The 25,407-nt window shown below is 39.3% G+C and overlaps 1 protein-coding gene across 3 annotated transcripts in view; it reads right to left on the reverse strand.

Moving 5' to 3' along the window:
* ZFHX4 (zinc finger homeobox 4) overlaps window positions 1-3,681 on the reverse strand; it is a 180,659-nt gene extending 176,978 nt beyond the window's left edge. Inside the window, exon 1 of one of the 3 annotated variants that reach the window (XM_013061392.2) lies at window positions 3,138-3,681. The gene's annotated coding sequence lies outside the window, so the exon portion shown is untranslated. Of the gene's footprint in view, window positions 1-814; window positions 1,041-3,137 lie in introns of those variants that run through there. The other 2 variants (XM_045063186.1, XM_045063185.1) reach the window with 2 other exon arrangements.
* Window positions 3,682-25,407: the final 21,726 nt, after the last annotated feature.

A 25,407-nucleotide genomic window follows, 5' to 3' on the forward strand; every position in this document is an offset into this window, starting at 1 on the left:
AACTGTGAAAGATTACAATAGACCTGAACCATGTTTCCTTCATTTTTAACTTTCAGTGGCAACTTTCACTTCCTAGACCCACAGTCCACTCTCCCTGTCCTAACCCCACAGTTGGTGCTATTGCTTTGACTTACACAGCTGGTTTACCTGACCTTTCTTTGTTCCTTAGGTACATTTCACTTTTCAGATTTATGGTATTTCACCCATATTTCATTGGCTCTATCTTCACTGCCATAAAAAAGAGAACACTTAAATATTGAGTTTACTTTTTTAAATCCAAAAGCAACCAACTATTGAATAAATACACAGTGATGCTCTCTCCTCAGTTTATGCCATAAATATTAAAACCATTTTAAAAAAATAACTCTATAAACCTATGATCCCCACACTGAAGCCAGGTGCAAGAGGTTAAAACAGCTGGCTAGCCATCTTTTATTTTTGTGTGCCTTCCTGCTGATTGAAACCGCAAACACTGAAAACTATCAAATATTCCCTTAAGGATTTTCTTTTTTTAAGAAGAGGAAGGAAAAAAGAAAAACCTTCATTTTCTATAATATGCTCCTTTGTGGAGAAAAAAAAAAAAAAACTCTAAAACACAATCAGTCACAGAGGTAGTGAAATAATTCAAATATCTCCTTTCTGTTGTATTTAAACCATCATTTCCCACAACTTCTATATACAATTGTTTTTAATTCTTCAGTTAGAAAAGAGAAGAGAGAAAGAGAGAAAGAAAGAAAGTCTGAGCTTGCTCTGTCAGTTTTGCCAGTAAATATAAAGTAAAACAAATGTTGATGGCACCGAGAGTGTTACATACCCGGGCTGTGTTTTTGCATTGCTCTCAATGGAAGCGATCGATGCCCGTGTCACTGTCGCGTCCCAATCGCAGCCAAGTCTCAGCCTTAATCTAAGCAACACCCGAAAAGGCAGCGGCAGCCGCAGCCTCTCCCTGACTCTTCCATCCATCCACCCAACTAAAAACATAATACTACATATGAGCTTTAACCACTCCACGTTTATAGGGATCAAGCCACTGAAAATCCAGGAGAACACAATAAAAAAAAAAAAAAAAAAAAAAAAAAAAAACCCTCCTGTCTCGTGTCTCTCTCTCTCCTCTCTCTCTTCCTCTCTCCTCTCTCTCTCTGTCTCTCCTTTTGCCATCTACATGATCCTTGATTAAACATGGAACAGAGTTATTAAAAAGGGGGGGCGGGTAAGGACTCAAGGAGAGGAAATGCAACTGTCAGAAATCCGGACCGCCAGATTTCCTGGTGAACCTGCCTCTGTCTGAGTCAGTGTCAATCCACCATCTTCCGCCAGTGAACTTGTCTTTGGGTTTTTGTTTGGTTTGGGGGGGTTGTTGTTGTGTATGTGATTTTTTTTTTTTGGAAGGGGGAGGGGAAAGGCAAGGTGGGGGCTGGAGGTGGGGGGGGAGCAGGGAGAATGTGTGTGTGTCTGTGAGTACGTGTTGAGTGTGTATGTATGTATGTGTGTGTAGGGGTCGGGATGGGGGGGGGGTCCGTGTTTGCGATCTGAACCTTTGGTACCTACAAGGAGGGTGTCTCACCGAACGGTAGCTAAGATCTCACCAGAACCGCGCGGAAGTGAGGAGTCGCGGCCAAAGGCGCCCGCTGGAGCCTCCTCTCTGGGCCGGACCCCAGCCCGAGCCGCGAAAGGAGCCCCCCGCCCGGATCACAGGTAACAAAAGAAATACAAACCAGTGCACCGTCTTCTGTGGGGGAAGGGGGCCAGGATGGGAAACCCTCAGTAACTTGGGCATCGGCAGAGAAACTTTATACAATTCCATGAGAAATTTTATTATTATAATTTTCTGATAGAAGAGATCAGAAAGAATAGGGGGAGGAGGGAGTGAACTAGAAGTAGAAGGAAGGCGAGACCCGACGCATTCCAGCCCCTCTTCCCTTAGCTGCTCCCGGCCGGAAGGCGCACTTGATGCGGAGAGAGGCGAAGAAGGTGAAGTTCGTTTTGCAGACATGGAACCTCTTTGGGGAGGGGGGGGCAGGGAATAAATCAGTTCTCAGAGCCGGCCACAGCCTCCCCCCTACACACACACACACACACACACACACACCCTTTGCCCTCTGCCAAAAGGAAAGGAAAGATTCTTGACCCCAAGCCGCTGGCATCTATCTTCTAGTCTAACGCACAACCGGCAGCGAAAGCGCCTGGCGAGAGCTGCAGCCGCCTCCCGGGTCCCTGGCCCCAAGGCCCGGCGTTCCCGCCTCCTAACGGACCTGCCTTCCGTTCGCCAGCACCCGAGTCCACGCCGCCCGCGCCGCCGGGAGCAGCCCTCGGCTGTGCCCGCTGCCCGCTCCGGCCGGCGGGTGTCTACCTGCTGCCCAGCCCCTGCTCGCGCCCCGGCCTCTTGGAACACCCCCCCTCCCCCGCCCAAGGCGTACAGATCCCCCGTCCTCCGCCAGTCCCGCGCACTAAGCGCCCTTCGGGGAACTTGAGAGAGGAAAGGGTGGGGGTGGTAAGAGGAGGAAGGAAAAAGAGGCTGAATAACGGGGGTGGGGGCTGTAAAACAGGGAGAGAGGGGCTTCAAGCCCCACCGACCAACGTCCAAACTTTCCGAGGATGAGTGCAGAGAAGGGGTCATCCCGACCGGGGCGTGGGGGCGCGGGGCGAGCGGGGACCCCTGGCAGTGCCCGCGCCGCTGCGGAGCTGACAGCTTCCCCGAGCCACGAGAACGCCACAGGCTCGCGGTGGAGACAGAACCCGAAAAGACAGGGAAAAGGAGAGAAAACTGCTCGACGAAACGTGAATGATCAGCCACTTCAATCCAAAAGTTAAATCCTCCAAAACGCAGCCCCCCCAAAGAAAGTGGAAAATCAGGTCCCTTTGTGCCCCCTCCCTCTTTCAGCGGAGCAAATCCTTGAGCCAAAAAAAGGGGGAAAGAGATAGAAAAGGGGGGCAGAGCGGAAGAGATGGTCGGGATGAGGGGATGTGTGCGAGAGCGAGCGAGAGCGAGCGAGCTAGGGGCAGAGAGGGAGAGAGGCGGAGAGGGAGAGAGAGGGAGCGAAATATCAAAGATTGTGCAAGATCAGGCTGGAAAGATAATCGATACTCGACCTAAATTTAACACAAACTACTCAATAAAAGTTAAAGAAAAAACTTACTTTCCATTTCCCCTGCAGTTCCTACTCGATCTTCGCCTCTTTTTTGTTTTGCTTTTATTTTACTTACAGCTGATCACATCCAAGTAAAACGAGAGGGTTCATTAAAAAAAAAAATAAAAAAAATAAAAAAATAATCCTCGAACTTTATTGGGTGAAAATAAAAACGCTGAAGCAGAAAGTGGGGGGCATGGAGCGGTCCTCGGGGGTCCGGGAGGAGTTAAAGCATGTGCCGACCGCGGTCTCGCTGTTTGGTTGTGAAGGGGTTGGGAAAAGGAGGAAAGGAAATGAAAATCCGATATGTCTTTATTCTGCTAATTATTATCGTTTTAGCCCTGTTTAAAAAAATGGCTGATTAAGTTGAGTGCGCATGTCTTTGTGTGTCTATTCCCGATATGCACTCTGGGAATGAGAGAGGAGAGTGAGGGAGAGGGAGAGGGAGAGGGGGGAGAGAGAGGTGTAATTAGTGAGGTGATCAACATTCCCCAGACTGCAAATGACGCGCAGCCCGGACTCGGAGCAGCCCGGGAGCCTCGCGGCTTCCAAGGCTCGGAGCGCTGCGGCGGGAGCCGGGGACGCTGCGACCGCGGAGAGGGCAGGAGATGGGGATCTCCGGGGCTCGCACCCCACGCGCCCCTGCGCGCGCGACTCCCAAACTTCATTAGACACACACACGCACACACAACCACACACACAACCACACACACACACACACACACACACACACACTCTCTCTCTCTTTCTCTTCAGCAAAAAGGGAGAGAAAATAAAACATAAATACCGCCAAAGCAATGCCCTTTAACCAGTCGAATTTTTCTTTTTAATTTAATGAAGCAAAGTAATTATTCTCGGACCAAAGATTTGTTTACTAGGGAGCTTTAAGGACAATATTAGAGGAATGAAGAGATTTTTTTTTCCCTCTGCCTAATTTATTGTTGCATACAAGAACGCATTTTAATGGAGAAATGCGGGGACTGAGCAAATATGCAGATGTATGTAAATAAAGGGTGCCTGGCAGTGTGCAAACACCGCCTGGCCCAGCCTATTTCGAAGGAAGAATTGCACTCTGGATCTATAGACACCTATTTAAACACGGATCTTTCGCTTGCACAGGCAGGAGAGAGGACCCAGGGCATGGTTGATGCAAGTGGTTAGTTGAGTCAAAGTAAACTTTCAAATGAGAATAAGTGATGGGTGCAAGGGTGATAGTGGGGATATATGGTTCTAGCCTTTATGTAATATTTTTGAATATTTTATCAGAATTGCTTAAGTTCAATGTAATAGCTTTAAGAAGACTTAGAGGGGAAAAAGAAACCTTTCATCTTGCAAGTCTGTTGAATTATCTTTCTTGAAGCACGTTATGATGAATTTTAAAACCCCACTACAGATCTCATTAGAATGAAATATACTTGGTATTTTCTGGTGCAAAATTTAAGGTGGCTGATTCTCATTTGAAAATCTAATTATCTCTTCCCAATATTACAGATGTGAATATGAGTGACACTTTCATTAAAAGATAATTAACTAAAACTAGGAATAGACATACTTTTAAATACCCCCTACTGAATATCTGAATATAGAATATATATATATATATATATATATATGTATATGTGTGTGTGTGTGTATTCACACTATCTCTTGCTGCTCAGATAGCATCTTGATATACTGCTACACTATAGGTCACAAGTAGACACCATCTATGCAATATTTCAAAAAAAGGAATTCTAGAGAGAAGGTGAAAGTACAAACCAAACAATCTAAAAACAAGAAATACTTGTAATGTCCAGCTTCCTGGACAGGTGAGGTGTCAGCTGCCTTGAAGCTGACAGGTCTTTGAAGTTCTGGATCACCAGGATCTGCTTCAAAACCTTGTCTTAGGCCTTAAGCACCAAATCTACCAAATACCAACAAAAAGGTTTATCGCAGGACAACAGACGCTGCAAACAGGCATCTTTCTGGCCCTGAAACATTGTGTTATCAGGGAACATTTGGAAAATCCTAGAACTGATGCAAATGGCATGAAAAACCAAACAAAACACCTGGGAGGATCAAAGCATAGTCCTCAAAAGAGCAGACCTAGGCCCAAATCAGAAAAGCTGGTTGCCTACAGCAGCTGGCTAAGGTTACAATGAAAGTCCAAAGGCTTGGAGTAGAGAATAAAACCTAGATATGGTCTTTATTAAGGGGGGGGGGGGGGGAGCAAATCACCACCTTAGGAATCTGAATTCTATGTATGTACCAGTATAGTGTAAAACAGGGCTACTAGACGTTAACAGAAAGAAAATCATCTACCTCTCCAAAGACTCCATTCTATTTTAAACTTGTTTGGGAAGAAATCTGCTCAAAGTGTATGGCTTTCTAAGATTTTTAAGTTACTTTGTTTACAATCTTACCTATTTACAGCCACTGTATCATTGCTGTGTCTCAGTTGAGTTTATCCATATGCTTTAAGAAACATACATGACCACCGTGGTAAAATTTTAATTCTCTGTAACTTGCAAGTGAAGAAGGTGTTTATGTAGCATTGCTGTTTACAGAAAAACACCCCAGAGAGCAAACATTCTAGCTTTAAAAAACTATTTGAGGTGTGTGTTGGGGAAGGGGGTGGGGGCTTTTAAAAAAGACTGAGGGGAAATGAAGGCAGGGAGACTTTCAGGTTCAAATCAGAAAAGATCAAGCCCTTTGCGGGAGAGGGCTCCATGTACAAGCTCACTGATGGAAAAACCATTTCCTGCGATTTCAGACGGGTAAATGTGTATGATGAAGGAAACACCTGAGAACAATAAGTCTGTTTCAGGCTCAGGTGAAGAAAGGGGTCTATTTCTGGCATGGAAGAATAGGGAAATGATGATCATTTCGTTTTCAAGTTCTCCTTTATTTCTTTTGCCTTTTTCTCCCTGAAACATCATCAATAACATTAATGTCATTAATGTCAAAACACCAAACGTCAAGTCAGGAAAACCATTTTAAAAATTTGGTGGCTATTTCTTCTCTACACCCCCATCTCTCTCTTGTCTTGGAAAATACATCCCTGTCTTTTCTTGGAAAATCTCTCTCCTCTCTCTCTCTCTCTCTCTCTTCCTCTCTCTCTCCTGTGTGTGTTGGGGGGGGGGGCGGTTATTGAATTCTAAGTAAGAAAACAAAAGGAAGGAGGATTTGCAAGAGGAGCGCCCACTTTTGCAATCCCTCTGCTAGCGAGCATCCCCCCCCCCCCCGCCCCAGCCTGTGTGTGTTCTTTTTAATCATCTCTTTCTCATCCTCTTTCACCGCTTTCCTAAGAAGAGAAGCTGGGGTGAGGGTCGGGGGTTAATGGGCTGAGGGGATGGGGCAGAGAGGGACTAGCACGGAGTCAAGAGTTTCCTCCCAGGCTCGGCCTTGGAGCGCGCCCGCGCGAGGAGGGTAGCTGGGGAGAAGCGGCTGCGGGTCTGCGTGGGGTGGGCCCGGAGGCGCGGAGCGCGGCGCCGCGGGCAGGGGCGCGGCGAGGCGGGCGAGCCCGAGCCCAGCCCGCGGGCTGCTCCCGGGCGAGGGCGCGATCTGCCCGGCTCGCCCCGGTTGCGCCCCGGCCCTTGGCAGCTTCCTTCTCGGCCCCTCGCTCCAGGAAACCCAGCTGCTCCTCTCGGGTCTCAGAGGACCCCTTGCCGTCAACCTTTGACCCTGTCCCACCCCACTCCCCCCGCCCCCATTCTGCTGTCCCTAAACTCTGTGCGAACCCGCCGCCGCCCTTAAGGAAGGTTTGGCTACTTTTTATTTCAAAGTGAAAGGAGCAGAGGTTTCCCTGCCGCACCGAGAACTTTCCCTACACCCTCTTCTACACTTTCTAGGGCTACCCCAGCCGAGCCAAGCCCATTCCGGGGCACTCGGACCCTGAAGCCGAGCGCCCAATTGGGGGAGAACCAAAAAGGAATGCCAGGTGGTTAGGTGTTGAGTGTTGGAAGCAAGGAGTAATTAATTCTGAGACAAAAGATAATTTCCACTTTCAGACTTTTCCTCGGCGTATTTTATTCCCCAAATCTGTGCCGCGGACACTCTGGACTTTACAGTCGCTTTAAGGAGCCCTCCGCTGTCTGTTCCCGGATTCCCCCGCCCTGCCCTCACCAATTCAGTAACAAATACCCCACCTCCCTCTCCCTCACGTCCCGCCAGCTCAAGACCAAGCCCAGCCCAAGGGGAAAAGGTTCCCAGTCTTTTGACCGCGCCTCCGGGGTCTATAGATGAGCTCAGTTTGAAACGAGGTATTACAAGATTTCAGCGTTAGGAACCCTTTATATCACCACAGACACTTTCAGATCCTCAGCCCCCCTCCTCCTCCCCTCTTTTTGTTGGGTCTTCTGCACCCGGGGGCTATTTAACAAAGGCAGTCTGTTAACTAACATTTTTAACTCAGCAACTCCTTTCCAAAACACACTTAAACTTGATACCAATGTCTGTCGTTTTGTGAGTGGGGAGGTATGGATGTGTGTGTGTAAAGGGGGAGACGTGAAGTTGTCAGTGAATCGGAAAGTGCAGGGTTTATTCGGGATGGTGTCACAAATACATTATATTTACAGTGAAGTAATTCAAGAAATAGTGTGGAAGAGTGCCAAATTTCATTACCATGAAAAAAGTATCTTTTTCTTGAGAACTCACGAAGCGGGGAGGGGGGGATTGGAAGGTTAAAATATGACATAACACCCAGAATGGACACTCTCTTTGATGGTGAGCATGAGCTAGATGAAATGAAATTCAAAAAGGAAAGACATTTTAAGTGTGTATGTGTGTGCAGCATTTGTGGGCAGTTAAATCTGTGGTTCACTGATTCTTTCCCCTCCCCCAACCTGGTTCTTATCTCCTTTGTGGTCTTTTTTTTTTTTTTTTTGCCTTAAAAATGCCCCCATCTTGATCCCGGTCTCTATCTGTACTTCTGTATTTCTGTACGTTTCTCGCTTTCTAACTAAAGTCCCTCTTTGGTTTTTATTGGCAGTAAATCTGTTTTATCCCCCCCCCCCCTTGGTGGTACTGACCTGGTTCAACGTGTGCTGTGGGGGGGGCAGTCATTATTATGTAAAGTTAGGCACAGGTAAGGTTTGGAATGGGGAAAAGGGAGGAGTTATAGAGGGTCTGATCGAAGAAGAATTAAGGGAGTGGAGAAGGAATGGGGGAAGGGAGAGAGAGAAAAGTCAGACACCCTATGGCCTTTCTGGGGTCAGGGCTCAGACAGCGCTGTGACCTCCTTTCCCTCTAGGCAACCAGCCCAGTGTTTATAAACAAAATCAGATGGGACTCTCCCGAAACAATAGCACTTCACTAACTTCACAAGCACTTCTACAGCTCTTATGCAAATTAATAAGGACTCTTTATCACTTACCTCTACGCACCCCCAACCCCCTCAGCACATGTATTCACACTTAACATCACCCAAACCAAGGATCACAAGCACACCCTTCTCGAAACACATGGAGATATTTCCAGCAAACATATCCAACAAAAATTTTATGTTTCTTCTGGGGAAAATCTCTAAGAGACAATGATGCAGATGGGAAAAGATAGGTAAGTGGGAAAAGAAAGAAAACTGAGATTTCACTGAATTGTAGATTAATTTGTGATCTTTTAAAACATAAAACATCTATATCTAGTCAAGGCAACGCTCTATAGACAATATACTAAACACTGGTCACTGAATAGAATTATTTGAAAACAGGACACCATGTTCATCCTAATATCCACATTTCCAAGACAAAAGTGCAGATCTTTATAGTTGAAGAAAAGCCACCACCTCTGTATGTAACACCCCTAAATATTAGACACAAAAGCACCATTAAATCCTGCAGCAAACAAACAGCCCATATGATCTAAGTTACAAAACGTATAATTAAATCCATCTTCAATTACAGAAGGTAGCTAGCAGAAACTAAATCAAAGATTTTGAAACAAACGTTGTTTGCCAAGGTACAGAAATGATAGCTTTACATTATATTGTAACCAAAACTTCATTTCAGGAATAAATTACAAGACAGGGGGAAAAAAAAGGTGAAAGAAAAAAGAATTAAATGATTTCAAACTTTTGCTTTAAAATGATTATCAGTGAAAGTCTAAGAGAAAAAGGTTAAAGAAAATATACCTCAGAGCAAAAAGATCATCTCCTTTTCTTCTTTGTCTATCAGTCCCCTGTTAAAGCATATGGAAAATGTTTTCAAAATGCCCAGATTTGGCACATTGTCATTGCAAAGAGAGGAGCGCAGTGATGCTGTTAGAGAAAATGGGAAATAAATTCAGGATTGGGTGCTGCCTCCTTCAATGCGGATTTATCTAAGTTTAATTTAATATTCCGCAATCACTGAATGATCGCATATAATTCACCCAGATTTTAAAGGGCTTTATTTAAATACCTTGAGCAGCAAGAAATGAAATTTAAACCATTGCAGCCATTGCTTATTTTTTTTTTTATTTTCCTATTAGAAGAACTTTAACTGGCAATTTCTAATAATAAAAGGAAAAACGATAAAGGTTTGGATTTTTTAAAGGGAGAATGTTAAAGGAAAGCATTAGCTTTATTAAAATCATTCTGAACATAAAATCAAAAAGCACAAAATGGTTGTTTGTAAAACACTAAACCTTTAATCGATTTTATTGGCATTCCGATCGATTAGATAAACGGAAATCTATAGCAAACATCAAAGCATTTAAAACATTTTCTCTATCTCATTTATAAACAAAACTTTTCTTTTCAGCAGAAAAAAATGATTATCAAACGACTAACAGGAAATTCTTCAGATATCAAATTACGATAATAAAATTATTTCCACATGGAAAGGGATAATGACAATGATGATAGTAATTACAATAATGAATAATTCAACAACCCTTTGACATGTATGTTAGAACCTCCAGCACAAACCTCTCTAAAGGGACGGGTACTTTAAAAGAAATACTTTATTTTTTTAATTGAAGTATATTTGACAATACTTTATTTTTAGAGGAAATATTTTTTAAAGATAACTCTGGGGGAGTAGCTTAGGTGTGGCTGTCGGACTCGCGTTAATTTCCCTGCAATTTCAAAGGAGTCAATTTTCTCGCGGGTGTTTTCCTTCCAAATTGATATTTATTAGCAAAAATTAATATGCAAATGTCATTGAGCCCTTCCAGGTTTGCAAACTTGTATCCGGACCTGTCTTCTACTTATTCTAAAAGGTGATTCTCAAATCATAGAGGGGGGCGAAGACGAGACTCCCCCAACCTGAACGTGATCACACATTTGATCTTTTAAGTGAAGGAAACCAATTTATTTGGAGATATGAAGACTGCTATCCAGAGAAATGCAGCAATCAGAGCTTATGGCATTTTAGCTGCAGCAAAAGGAAGTGTTGCTGTAACGGCTATTACGTTTATTTGTTAAAGAAAATCAATGAAAGTGGCTGTAAAGTAGTTAGTGAGGCGTGTGTTTGGGACTCGCGGTGAATCGCGACTCGGGCAGGCTGGAAGAGCAGCTCCTCTCCTTGCCAGAAAAGTCCCCGCGTCGCCCCGAGCCGGGGAGCGGGCTGCGCGGCACCTGGCTTCCCACTCGCCGGTGCTGCCCCGCGGTGCTCTCTCTGGTCGACCGCCTAAGTCGCTCCAATTCTCTGCCCTTTTTGCCCTCTGTCCTAGCAGTCGCTTCTTCCAGTAGACTGTGGTGGCCTTCCCACGCCCTCCCTCAGCAGCACACACCTTTTTCCTCCTTTTCTCTTACTGACTCGGGTTGCTTCCTCCTTTACGCTACAGGTCTCAACTTCTGTACTTCCTTTCCTCCTATTGGAATCTCCTCCTTCTGAATCTCGAAGTCTCTTCGGTGAATCGCGGAATCTTTCTTTCCTACCCCGCCCCTCCCCCATTTCTCCCTCCTGCCAATTATTTAGCACCCGGGTCTTCTTACCCTCGCACTCCTATCCTCTCCTCCAGACATTCCAGAGAGTTCTCATCACACCAGAATGCACTTTTTCTCCTCCTCCTCCTCCCCTTGGATTGGGAAGTGTGTGTGTGTGTGTGTGTGTGTAAGGGGGCGCGCGGATTTTGAGTTGAACTCCCGGGGGTTTTATTCTATTCTTTTAACAGCTTTACTTTCCCTTTTCTTCTTTGCGTAACCTTTACCTACCTACTAATTTATAACAGAAGCGGTTTCTTTCCCTTTCATTTCCTAGTTTACGGTTTCCGTCTGGGGCTGTGCATTGCACGGGAACCCTCTGGCTCCCCCCTCCCCGGGCCGCCCCCGCCGGCCGCCGGCCCAGGCAACTATTTTCCTGTACTTGGTTTTGGTCTCATGGCACTTTCTTTCCTTGGAGTAAGTTAGTTTCCATAATTTGAAGTTCTCCGCAGAGCGCCTCTTTGTCAGGCTACCTCGCTGCCCAAATAAAGGGTGGGGTGTGGGGGAAGGTGTATCACCCACTTAAATCCCTTTTAACAAGCGTTTACTCCCAGTCCCACCACCCGCCCAGGTAATGTCTTGTGTGAATAACAACGAATTCTGAAAGATTTTCCATCTCTGCGCGTGCGGATTGCTTATGAGTTATTCCTGAGAGGGTCTCAGACCCCTCCCTTGTATCTTCTGGCTTCCAGTGGTCACCGTTTCAACCTCCTCCCACCCCTCTTCTTCTTGCCCCCCTCACTGGCCGCCCCGGCTGCGGGTGGGGAACGCAGTCTAAAGACCTCGTCCTCTCGCTTCTTGTTTCTAGCAGCTGCAGCTGCCGCTGAAATTCGCTGTGGCCGCTGCCTCTTCCCGCTTTAATCCCAGACCTCCCTCCAGTCATTGGGCAGCTCCTCAGAGGCAAGAAGTCAACACCATGGCAACCCGACAAGCCTATCAAATCACGGGCTGGCGTGACAGCAGCAACACTGCAGGCAGAAGTGGGCTGGGCGGAAGAGCAAAGTGGCCACTGCGCTCAGGTACACAGTCTGGGAGTGGACAGCAACTGTCAGCCTCCACGTTCCGGCTACACAGATGTGCACCACCCAGTTCACAAACCTACCCATGTCCCCTAGTAGGTTTGGAGGAGGGAGGTGCGGAAGAGGAGAGGGGGAGGAGGAGGAGGAGGAGGAGGAGGAAAGATATATAGAGAAGTGGAAGAGTTTCGGAAGAGAGTTTCAAGCTAAAAGCAATCCAAGCCCTAGATACCGTAAACTAAAGATAACTTGTGCCCCATTAGTAGATGAAACCAAGTCACTATAACCCTCAGAACCAGATTTAAAGAGTTTGCACAAAGGTGTGGGATTTTTCTTCATTGGTTCTGTCAATTGCTTGAGCAACATTAATGCAACATTGTGTTCTGGAGTTTCAAAAGTATAAAAGGAGATGTTACATTTTTAACTTTTACTGTCTGCCAGTGTCCAGTCTGCAAAAAATACAGCTGGATATCAATTTCAGCTAAGCTAATTGACTGCCTTGGAAATGACCTAAACTTTACCTGAAACTGTCTTAGCCTTGGTCTTTCCTAAAATGTGTGCTATGTGTCATGTGTGTTCTAGATCTTCTCTAAAGAGAAGAAAACGAGGAGACTAGGAAATCCATGCATTCCTCCTGGGCCTACTTGGTCTTTGTATTTCCTAATTTTCCTTGAGCCCCCAAGTGCAAATAGAAGACAGGACTTTCATTAATAATTGAGAGCACTTTGTTAATTTACATGGTTCAGTTTGAAGCTGAATTTTTCTTTTTCTTTTTTTTTTAAATTTTAAAAGCAAATAATGTTTTTAGAAATGTGCAACATATTTCTTATTAACTTATGCAAACATTTGAACAACAATATAGGATGCTATCACTGACCATATATTGACCTCTATCACTTATCTCAAAGTTGATTTCTGAATTTGAAAGCACAAGTTTGTTGAAGTTATATAGGGTAGAAAGAGAAATCCATTTAATAATGAAGTTAATGAGTCATATTGAGGGAATCTTGTATGAATTCTAAAATGTACCTTTGAAAGTCCACTCCACATAAACACAATTCACTGAATAAACAATTGTCATATTGATCTAACATTTTTTTATGAAGAGGCTCTCAGGGTGTAAGTATTTAAGTTATACTTGGCATGCATAAAATACTAGAGACCTGGAAAGGGTTCTCAAAACAGCAATTGCAGTATTAAGCAGAATAGGGTAGGGAGCCAATTTTTTTGGCTCTAAAGAGAAATTCAGGGAAATCTTGAACTTCATTTCCTTACTTTCTCTGTATTTCACTGTTGATGGATCCTAATATTAAAACAGTACATTTTCAAAATATAATTTATTATATACCAAAAACAAGTATAATAACTGACACTGGAGAAACAGGTCATGATATACTAGAGAAAACTTTTGGATATAATGTGATTTTCCTTGCAGTGAAACTCTAATAACATTCTGGTAGCATTTTCTCTTTCTGTGCTACTCTGCAGAGTTGTTCGATGAAGAACGGTTAAGGACAGAGAGCTGAAAGTTTCTTGTAGTTTAAATGGTTACGTCAGTGCCAAGTTATCGATATCCTTGAATGTTTTTGGCTAATTCACATTACATCTGACATGTACTGAGTATTTACAGTGGGAAATGTAAGAAGAAACACAGTACTACAATTTCAAATTAAAATGCATATATTTTATATATTATCTTTCAGAACCAAGCTTGTAAATATAAAATGCTTTTAAAGAGAAGTTAAATGAAGTATACAAAATCTTTCAGTATATTTTGACTTTGATAAGTATAAATGAACATAGGAGATATGACAATATTTCAAAGTTTATTATATCATTTAATAAATAGTGTACCCGGAGCCATTGAAAAATTTTAAATACCTTAGGATCTCTCATATTATTTGTGATGGATGTGTAATTATACTCATCAAAGACATGAACAGATACCATCATTCAAATGTTCATCTACATGTAATATTTCTAATTTTAAAGAGTTAAAATGAGATGAAGTTAGTACAGTATATCTAAATGAAAACAAATATCTAAATGTTCTAGTAGATCATTTAATCTTAGAAATTGTTATTTCTAAAGCTTGCTATGTATGGATTATTGAAAATTAAAACAATTTTTGCAAATACTATACAGACTTTTTAAATCACAAATCAATTTTAATGTCTGCCCTTAAAAATACCCTCAGATTATACAATATATGATCATCTGCTTAAATACAGACTTATGTACGTGCCACACACATGTTGCTAGTTAGCTCTACATTCAAATCTACATTCAAATGTAAATTCAAATTTACATTTCAAGCTATTTTCTATACTTCCAGTGTTTTCAGTAAGGATGTTCTTGGAAGGAGAAAATTTCTCTTTTTTTAGCCAATAAAAATAAGACAGTGGAATTAAATGTAATTTTAATGCTAAATTAAAAAACAATCAGTAAAAGGATGCCTTGCTCATTTTCAGCAGAATGGAAACCATCTCCATAGAGTTCATTCTTGACCTTACCTGAATAAGTACTTTAACTTAAAGTATGAGACGCACCTAGAGGGGTAATACATTGAGCTTAATAGGAAGACAGTTAATAACCTTTTTTCATCCTCGTGCACTATCAATCATGGCTGTCACCAGTCTGCTGAATCAAAGCAAAAGTGTTCTTCACAGATGACTGATTAGAAACGCAAAATCACAAGATCCATCTTCATGGTCACTTTTATTATAGTCATTTTTAAACTGACAGCAACCTGCTCAGTTTCAGCACACTGGGCATCACAAATAGTGTCACTCAGAGCAGCTAAGCATGAGAAGAGGTTGGTTGGATTCTACTTAAAAATAATTAGGCCCTCAACCCTTTGTGGAACCAAGAAAAAGGTATTCCTCTTTCCAGGCCCCCATTCCCTCCTCCCATAACTTGCTCTGATTTCATTGTATCATGAGCTTACCATCTTGAAGAGAGGCAATGCAAGGCAAAGTTTTTATCCTGGTTAATTATCTAGGAATTAGGGGGTGAATCTGTCCACTTGAGAATTACAGATAACTTTTTGTCTCCTGCTTTTTGTCAACATCATGACAAACAACAACATCGGTACCCTTAGAGTTGTTAAATAGGGCTCTTTTTATATAGAAATAGGTTTTTAGACTAAGGACTTCAGGAATGTAGGTATTAGTGAGGTATTCTTGCTATAAGGGGCTCTGCTCCGTAAAAGATATTTAATAGCACCACCTGAATGCTATAGCACTGGAATTTCTGAGGTTGTAACTCTCCAAATGCATAATCTTAAAGGTGGTCAAGACATTAACAATTAAGTAGTGATATAAATTCTCGATATGCAACCCCATGTTTTCTCCTTTTCAGCCCTAGAGTATTAAAAAATGACAAATTTGAAGAACTAACAAGTAGATGTACATAAAAATCATTCTGCTAGAGGGTTTGAAACAGTTCGGTCTGAGTCAAAGGGTGAGGAACTTTTTCTTAAAGTCTTGAGTTTTATGCTACAAAGATGACTGAGCCCTTCAGATTTATTTCATGATATTTTCATGCATGGCTTTAGAATATTTTAAGATACTATAGGGTACTAATGATGCAAATATTTACATGAGGAAAAATTTTAATAGACATTTAAATATGTTACGATTCATGTGCACATTTTATAGGGTTCTTATTTCATATTCAAAAAGGAAAATAAGGAAAATCCAGTTGGATTTAAATTTTAATTTGATAAGTTTAACTTAAGTGTCCTATTTTAAGTTTCTATAGAGTCATCATTTTCTTTCATCCCAAATGTTCATTTTCTTGTTAACAGCAGAACACACACAGAGAGAGAGAGAGAGCGAGAGGAAAAAGAGAGAGAAAAATCTGTCAATGGTATGTCTTTATATAACACAATACATTTATATTCATTTTCAAACATGTTTAATATTTTATCTTTAAAACCTCTTTGTGAAGCCATCGATTCTTTTCCTCCGGCTCTCCCTTCACACATGCAAACACACACACACCCAAACATGCACACACACACACCTGTGTAGCTTTATTCTGGATTATAAGAATGCTTTTCTTTTCTGCACAAAATGCATAGATAGACAAGATACATATAATGACATATCTGCACTTATACAGATTATATAATTGCACATATATAATGGAATAGCTGTATTTTCCATGGATATAATAGATGCATAAATGTACTCTATGTATCTGAAGGCTAATATTAATTTCCTTAAATATTGTACTTTGTTTCTACAGATATATGTATTTAAAATAAAGAAGTTATGAAATATCCCAATTAACTATCCAGTTTGATTTTATCTTTTTTAGCTAAGTTAAATTGTCTTAGAATTTTGGATAGATGTATGTGTTAGTTGATGTTTTAAAATATTACCACATAATAAAAATTGATGATGACAGTACTAATTGATACCTTGTTCAATATGGGAAATTAGGATTAAATTAAACATTTACATCCTTTAGAAGCTGTGTAATTACATAGATTACAATGTTAATCACCTTAACGGGTTCATATTCAGTTTACTTTAAGGATAAAAATATAATTTCTCCTAACAAAATATGTGTGCGGGAGCACGCATGTGTATAGGTGCTTAATTTGGATAAGTTTATACTTTTAAAAAAGAGAATGTCCCATCCAATTCAATATCTTGCTTTTAAAACTAGTTTTTAGTGTAAAAAATTCTTTTTGTCTAGGTTCTGCTAGCCAGAATATTTATGAAAGAGAGATTTATTTGAAATATCTGGATTTGGTGTGGCACTTTTTTGCTACAAAATAATTCAGTGAAATGATATACATGATATTGGGCATCATCTTGGTAATCTATATAAGCAGTTAAACTGGATCCAATACGAATTTTTAATATGATCACAAATATGAGCATTTATAAGGCTTATAAAAATTATAGATCTAGTCAAAATAATTTTTTCCTTTGTATTTTAGAAACTTAAATAATTTTTTCCTTTGTATTTTAGAAACTTAACCAAAACTACTTTAAAAAAAATTAGTTTGTTTTGAAAGTTACTATGAAACATCTTTGTTTGACAATTTTATGTTTTGACATAATTTGAAAACAAAACTCAGATTTTAAGCTTCATGAATAATCTACAAAGTTTTTTGGGAAAAAAATCAGCATCTTAATTTATGTGAAATGTTGATCTATTTTGTTGCTGTTAGTTTTAAAAACCTGTATTGTTTTATGTGCATTTGCTTTCTTGAGAGTGTTCTTATGTTTAAGTGACTATGTAAACCATATAATTTTATTGAATATAAGACTATCACATGGTAAACGGACTAGCGTAAAGATTTTATAATTTAGTTGTTAGAGATACACTTAATACATAAGAACATATTCATCAAAGAATATTTTGAACAAAAAAAGATTAATAATGTTTATCTATTTCAGTTTGGAGCTGGAATTTATATTTGTACATTGCATATAACATATGATATATGCATACATACATACAATTACATCTAAATACTATCATGTCTAGATTACTGACTTCTTTAAATGGTAAAATGCTGTCACACACAAATATTGCACTTGTCTTTGCCATGCCTGCATTTATGCAACCTGAATAAGCAATTATGACATTTCTCTTTTTCCTGGAGTATGATTTTCCCTTGGTACTGGAATTGTTCTTTGTTGAATCTTTGTGATTAAAAAAAAAAAAAAGCTGTTATATGAGTGTCAGTTCGCAATAAATGTGTGAGAAGATGAACGGTCAGGATAAACTGGCCATCTCTTAGCATGTCTTTTCTACCTGGGCTTCAGAGCTCTAGCTCCCAACTACTGATATTTAAAGAGAAAAGAAATGAAAGCAAAGGTCATACAAAAATCACCTTCAACATTTTATAGTAGAAAAAAGAGAAAATATTGAAATATTTTTAATAATTTGTTAGGTAATTCTATTTTAATTGCTTTCCTATATTAATGTTCAAGATGTTGTTATTTGCTATCATTTAAAATTGTTATTTTGTTCAACTCATACTTTTTACTCACAAAAAAGATATAGTTCTTAAAAATCACCAAAACTGAAATTGTTTTCTCTACATTCATATTCCCCAAAGCTTTCTGCCACTCAGCCACTAAAGCTGGAAGCTGCATTTTAGAACAAATAGACTATTTTTATCACTATGCTTTCTTCTTACCTTGAATTTCAGTTTGCAAAGAAATATGCAAATTGATTTAATGACAACTTTTCAAAATGCACTCCAAGATGTTAGTGATGTTTTCAAGTAAAAAATTTAGGGAAGTATGATTTAAAGATCCCTTTTTTTGATAGCTAAAGCTTTTATATATAAACCTTCACTTATGTATTACCCAACCACTGAAGAATTTTAATGTATTGCAGTTCATTTTGCAATATTTGCACAAACATTCAGAGTAGTATTATGTTGCTTAGTTATTTCATTATATTATATTTCACATTTAGATTTTCATTTGAATTTTCCTGTTTTCAACATTTGGATATCATCTCATTAACTATCATAAGCCAGTAGTTTAAGGAGGAGTAATTCTGAAATGTAAACACCCCTTCTAGAATTTTACAGCATTTCTATGGAAGAGAAAGAGGGGACTAGCATTACTTTCCTCCAAACATTTCCCTGTTATGATTATAAGAAAAGATCAGATGCTGTGGCAATTTTTTTCATATGTGATCTTTCTTCAGAATTATTTTCAAAGTCAACTGTCCTTAGACCTTATTTTCATCTCCAAAAAGCATTAAGCTTGCTTCTTTGTAAAATATTTCTTCATAACATATCTTAGTTTAATTCACTTTTAGCAAAAGAAACACCCAAACTCAATCTGGAGACCTCCTTCCAACATAATTTAGCTGGACCTTTTCTTAGTAAAGGTTTTCTGGTTTTCATTTTCACTTCATATTCTCAAATAAAAGATCCTTTGTTGTCTACCATTTGATTGGACTTAATGAAAAACACTCCATTTTAACTTAACAGTATTTCCTTTTGAATTTATTATATTTAAGAACACTGTCAAAAATCAAACATTTAATCTCAGGTTTTTATATTTCAAAATATATTACTATCACATGGCTCAGTGAGGTGATGTAAAAAGTACACTGAAAAGATTTCAAAAAGGAAAGCAAAAGCGGAAAAAAAAACCCCGGCTTCATTTTAATATGAAACTAAATACTATAGCTAATGTGCAGATTGGGTACAGCAGCTAACTGTAAAGACTAACATGTGACAGGGTGCCAACAGCAGAATTGTGCAGTATTGACTAAATGAGCTTCACTGATTTGTATTGAGGCTAATATCTTCTTTAAACAATTCCGTGTAAATTGTGCGTATAAAGTCATTGGAAGCTATTTCTCAGGACAGCCTCGCTGGCTAGCTACCTGCTGGAGTGAGGAAGATAATCAATAGGAAGAAATAGAGCTGAGCATGAGCCTGGGAAGCTTCCGAGCAGTTAATGCTGATAAAAGTAGATGATGTCAATATTTGGGAATAGCACAACTCTAGGATAATAGACAAAAGAGAAGTGCATATGTTGTAGAGTGTTCAAACAGGGGCAAAATTAAAGCCGAAGTGCCAGATGATGCCCTGGGCTGCAAAAGACATTATTTATTACAGGTATTGTTAAATTTTTACTGAAATCCAAACAGAGCAAGATGTTACATGAAAAAGGTATCTAACTTTTATCAGAAGCTTAAATCCCCATTTCCATTTCAATGGTCAATAAGTTCCTGCCAATGATTGGTATAGGATAACCTGTCCTTCAAAGGTTTGGCAGATCTATGTTTTTATGTATGTAATACCACATGTCTCATTAAGAAATTGCTTTTAATTCTCGAAGTTGCTTCCAAGATATATAAAAAATAAATAACATGCAAGATAAAATGAGAACAGGCTGTCAAAGGGTGACACCAAAGATAGAAGCAAACCTAATTGTCTTTGCGTATCCTTGTGTGATTATAGCAGCCACCTTATCTTCTAAGGGGAGTAGGCTTATTGGAAGTGAGGTAATGATATATTTTTACTAATTTAATACTGGAAATCAGTTTTCCTCTTGCTGTCAGGCGATGAAATTTTGTTCTTCTGTGCTGATCTTTCTGTTGATGTATTATGACATAGTCTGTCAACATGAACAGATATGTGAAAGGGGATTGGGTGACTGAGACGTACAACCTGCACAGAACTCTTCTTGAATTTTAAGCATGTTATCATGTTTGGGTACAACAAGTAAGGCTGCACTTGCTTTAAAATGCTGTATTTTTATATAATTTAAGCCCAAGTAAAAAACAGGTGGACTCGGACAAGACCCTAAACCAGAAATGAGTGAGCTGAATCCAAACCATGTATTTCAGAACACCTTTCAAAGAGCTCTTCCATGTCCTAAGTCGATTCCTTAAAAAAACAAAACAAAACAAAGCGACACAAAACAAAACCAAAAAACCACCATTTGCAAAATATAGACGTTTTTTGACGAAGAGGAGAAATCAAGTCATGCATGTGTGATTATCAAACGTAGCCATTTTCTCCCAAATTAAACAATTCCACAACTGTTACATGCTTTTATTGTCACAGATGTTTTTATTGTTTGGTGTCAGATATCTGGATTATATCAAGCACATGATTCTGAGGTTAGGTAGAACAGCCACGCCTGAGAGTTTGTACTTAAAACCAGGCTCACAAATGCTATTAGGAAAGCAAGCATGTTGATCAAGCACCTAACATTTTAAACACTGTTTATACCCATAAAAATAGAGAAATAAATAAATTTTACTCCTGTTTTTCATTTTATGCTTTTATTTGGGGGAATAACTGGTTATTTGGAATGTTTCATCTTCTCCAAATCACACATTGCAGTGACTAACCCAAGATGCAGGATTACAATCAAAACCATCTCAAACTCCAATATATAATCTTTATAAGCTTTCTTACAAATAAAAATATTTGCTCAAAAAAATGCTGGTAGCTGTCATCCCATCCTTTTATCTTAAATACAGAGAAATAAAAGACCTTTAGTCATTATTGAATTCTAAAGAAGGCTTCATTTCATATAAAGTATGAATTTTGATTTAGAGACACAGAAAAAAAACCCTTTAAGATCTATACTTCAACTAATTTGTTAATCTTGTGCCACTTTCAGCATTTGTCACACATATAGACCAGGAAATTGGCTCCATCTCATTCTAGCTCTGTATTGAATTAAAAACCTCTACTGCAAAGAAGAGCATGATGTGGGGAAAGAATAAATTTAGTTCTTTCTTTAGCAATGCACATATATTTCCATACATTTCACATCCTAAGGGAGCCTATGAATGCATTCAATAAATACAAAACTATAAACTATAATTCCAGAAAAGGCAAAGGTTTACATTTTTCCTGCTTTTAATATACCATTTAAGTTTGAAGACTGAAAATTAAATACTTTTATACATTTTATTTTACTTTTTTTAGTAGACACTTTCACTGTTAGAAATAAATCTATAATAACGAATCTTACTTGCTTCTTCCACTTGGATAATATTAACATGTTTAGATCAAAGCAAATTAAATATCAGTAGCAGCAAATTGAGAAAAAAAAATGTTTTCTGCTCTTTAAATCTATGTTTGCATTCAATTCACCAAAGTCCACCTTAGGTAATCTAGTAGATATTATATGCAAACTATATATATGTGTACATTAAAAAGAGTGTCCATTCCTCTTTCATATTATAGACTAACAGAAAAGGTATTTTTCAACCAAGTACGATAATAATGGGATGTTTTTCAGCATGATGGATGCATGTCTATGAAGATTTTGTGAAAATGAAATATGCCCACAGGTGAAGGGGATTACTAACTCTTGACATAGACTTGCTGTATGTATAGTTCACTGGGCTTTCAAGTGTTTGAATCTGTGACTGTGTTCTGAGGAGACAGTACCATGTGGTAGATTTATGATGGCCTCGTGGAAACAGAGCTAGCAAAGATTATGGCATACTTGTTTAGAAAAACGGTGAGCTGAAGGTTCCTGATTTACACTGACATATATCTAGATGAAGCCATAGTTTGCAAATTGCCTTGAGGAGTAATCTTTTATTAAGTGTTTGATAGATTTCAAAATGTACATATCTCTTTTAAAACATACCAAGAATTTTGATCTTATTTTTGCAAGGATTCTTCTATATCTATAGGTTAAAATAATTTTTAGAGGTTAAACTATTTTTACTTCTACATTTCTATTTTCTAAAGAACTTAAAAATTAATAAGCAGTAAGAGAAATCGTATCGTGTTAAGAAATACATTTTATAATGTTGAAAAATTAAAAGGTCCTATAGTGTGAAAACATGTAAAATTTTACAGTAAATCAGCATAGCTGTTAAGAGGCTCAAAGTCTTCACAGCTTTTGTTTTGGGTTTTGTTTTTATATTTATGTTCTTATTCAAGGATGAAGAAATAACCTTCAAAGAAGGTGCCTTAATTGGTCAACTTACAACCTGCCACTCCCTGACTTCTTTCCGTTTTAAGTGCTTAATAAACGTAATCTTCATTTGAAGGCTGTGGCTGTTTCTCCCTTATTTTATTAGGCTAGTGAAGCTACTCCTTCACTGAATTCAGAACTGAAATTGTGAGCTGATATGCTCACAGACTTTTTTCCTATGGAAAGTCTTATCTGTATATGATCGGAAATGGCCGAACACATGACACAAACTTGTAATCATTGTGTTCTGCATTTTTAATTTCTGTGATGCTATTCTTTGCTGTGCCCTTTTAATTTGTGTAAGAGTGTCACCATTCCTATGTAGGAGAACCGCATTTTTTCCACAATACCAATCTGTATGCTCCTAGTTAATCTGAGAAATAAGTGTTTGGGAAAAGAGGCGTGGTTTACAATTAAATAACAGCTTTGAAAATTGCTGAAGTCACAGCTCCTTCCAAATATTCATCCTGTTGGTTCCATTATGCTTGTATTTTACAGCTTAGGATTTTGGATGTTTAGTGCTGGTATTGTGTAAAGTGGGTGTTCCTAGAAGTCACACTTATGAATTATTGTGTTCCCCAACTGCTTCAGGGCATAAAATTTCTCTAAGAGACAGCAGCTGACAGATTGGAAGAAACTGGCTCAAAGTGTCAGATAACTTTTAACTTCTAATGTTGAGTTTTGAAAGTATCCTTTGGGTCTCTTGTTCTTAGGGATTTAATAAGAACAAATAGAATGCATAGGAAGCACATATTTCCACTATTGGCCTAGTCTTTTTTTTTTTTTTTTATCATAGTTCAGAATACTTCAAAAAAACTTGTGGCAAAAAAAATAACATAACATGACCTCTACCCTCTTAACAAATTTTAAATGTATAGTGCCCTACTCTTAACTATAGGCACAGCATTTTACAGCAGATCTCTAGAACTTTTTCATTTTACGTAACTGAAATTTTATACCCATTGAACAAGTCTCCATTTCCTTCTTCCCACTGACCCTCACCTCAATCTTACTCTCTGTTTCTGTGAATTTGACCATTGAGATGTCCCATGTAAGTGGAATCATGCGATATTTGTCCTTCTGTGACTGCCTTATTTCACTTGGCATATATTTTCAAAGTGTATCGGGATACTTACCTCTGTCTACTGTTATCCTCCCCCTCCCCAGAGGGTCCCAGAGAAGGGACTCAGTTGGAATGTTCCATATGAAATAAAACAGTTCATTTACTAAGAGATTGCAAGAGAGAGAAGGGAAGGATTAGAAGAGGAAACCTGATTAATTCTCACAGGACACAGGTACAGAGAGGTTGGTAGCCACCATTCTTGTCATTGTTGACTGTTGCTCACCATGTGGCAGGCATAATGATGAGGGCTTTATGTACATTGTCATATCCACCTGCTCAGCTTCCCACTGAGATAGGTGCTGTTATGAGCCCCACTTTACAGATTAAGGAAATCAAAGCACAGAGGGATGAAGTAACTTGCCTAAGTCTACTGAGCAGATCAGCGCTAGAGACAGGACCCAGCCTTTGTTTTGAGCAGTTATGCTGCTTTCCTAATAGTTGCTGGGTAAACAATTTTTTTTTTTTTTAATACAAAGGAGTAAAATAAAGTCTCTATCAAGTGAAGGAGAAACAGCTCTTCATTCTCCTAAGAAATAAGAAGAAAGTGCTCTTGGCCAAAGTTAGCTGATAGTCTTGCTATTTGGTTCTGAAGAAGGATAAATGTGTGGGAGTTAGATGCACAGTCCAGGGTATAGATGTCAGAGTGTTGGACGTGACAGGTTTAATCATCAAGGTTCTTTTTGGTGAGATGGTGTCTAGACCCCTACCACTCTGAGTGGCATAAATTCACTCTCAGGTTTGTAAAAGATGTGCAAAAATAAAAGTATTCTTTATGAAAGTATCTGTTTCGGATGATATGTGTCTGTAACATTAATGGGACTTATTTGTGCTGTGCTCCTTTCTAAGAATGTTCTTTAGCTGTGGTTGTTGCATTTACATATCATTGTATGAGATCAAGTATAAGCCTATGGTACTGTGGGAGATTTTACTGTTTTTACTTCCCGGATCAGATTAAGTGCTTAATTTCTTATGCTCTCGCTAATGATTGCTTTTATTACTGTTGCTGCATTCACTACTCAAAAATAAAGTCACTAAAATTTGCTTGTTTTATTTACTCATAAAGATTGCAGATTGTTTGAAAATTGGGCATACCCATCAAGCCAAATCCCATCACAGGTATACACTCTATTGTGGTAACAAAAGTATTTTGCTTCAGTAAAAAACTATGGAATTTATTTATGGATAGAGAATGCCTCCGAGATAGTAGGGGCTCAGTAGATGTTAATTGGATAAATACGTATTCGCTCTGATTAAAATCTTATTGAAAGAGGCCATAGGTCTTTGATCCCAACGTCGGTCATTCAGAGGTTAAAAATTACTTTGTTTTGGGGTACCTCGGTGGCTCAGAGGGTTAAGCCTCTGTCTTCAGTTTGGGTCGTGATCTTAGGGTCCTGGGATCGAGTCCCACATCTGGGCTCTCTCCTTGGCAGGGAGCCTGCTCCCCAACCCCCCCGCCTGCCTCTCTGCCCACTTGTGATCTCTGTCAAATAAATAAATAAATAAAATCTTTAAAAGAATAAAAATTACTTTGTTTTGTTTTGTTTCCTTAGGGTGCTGTGAAAACCAGAATTGGGCCAATGCAGTTTGCTTTCAACCATCATGGTGGAAACAGAGAACATCAGAGAGGTACACAATTATCACTAAGCAAACAATAGAGCAAAAGTATATAAAAGTGGAAGCCTTAGAATCACGGAAAAAAACGTTTGAATTCTAGTTCCAGTTGATAATGGTGTTGTAATGCTAGACCAGTTATTAACCTCTTCAGAACAGTTTTCCTTTTGTATAAAATGTAGATTAAAATAACAGAGAG

Source organism: Mustela putorius, unplaced genomic scaffold (assembly GCF_011764305.1).
Source record: "Mustela putorius furo isolate JIRA1106 unplaced genomic scaffold, ASM1176430v1.1 tig00003846_pilon_pilon_pilon, whole genome shotgun sequence".
NCBI classification, from domain to species: domain Eukaryota; kingdom Metazoa; phylum Chordata; class Mammalia; order Carnivora; family Mustelidae; genus Mustela; species Mustela putorius.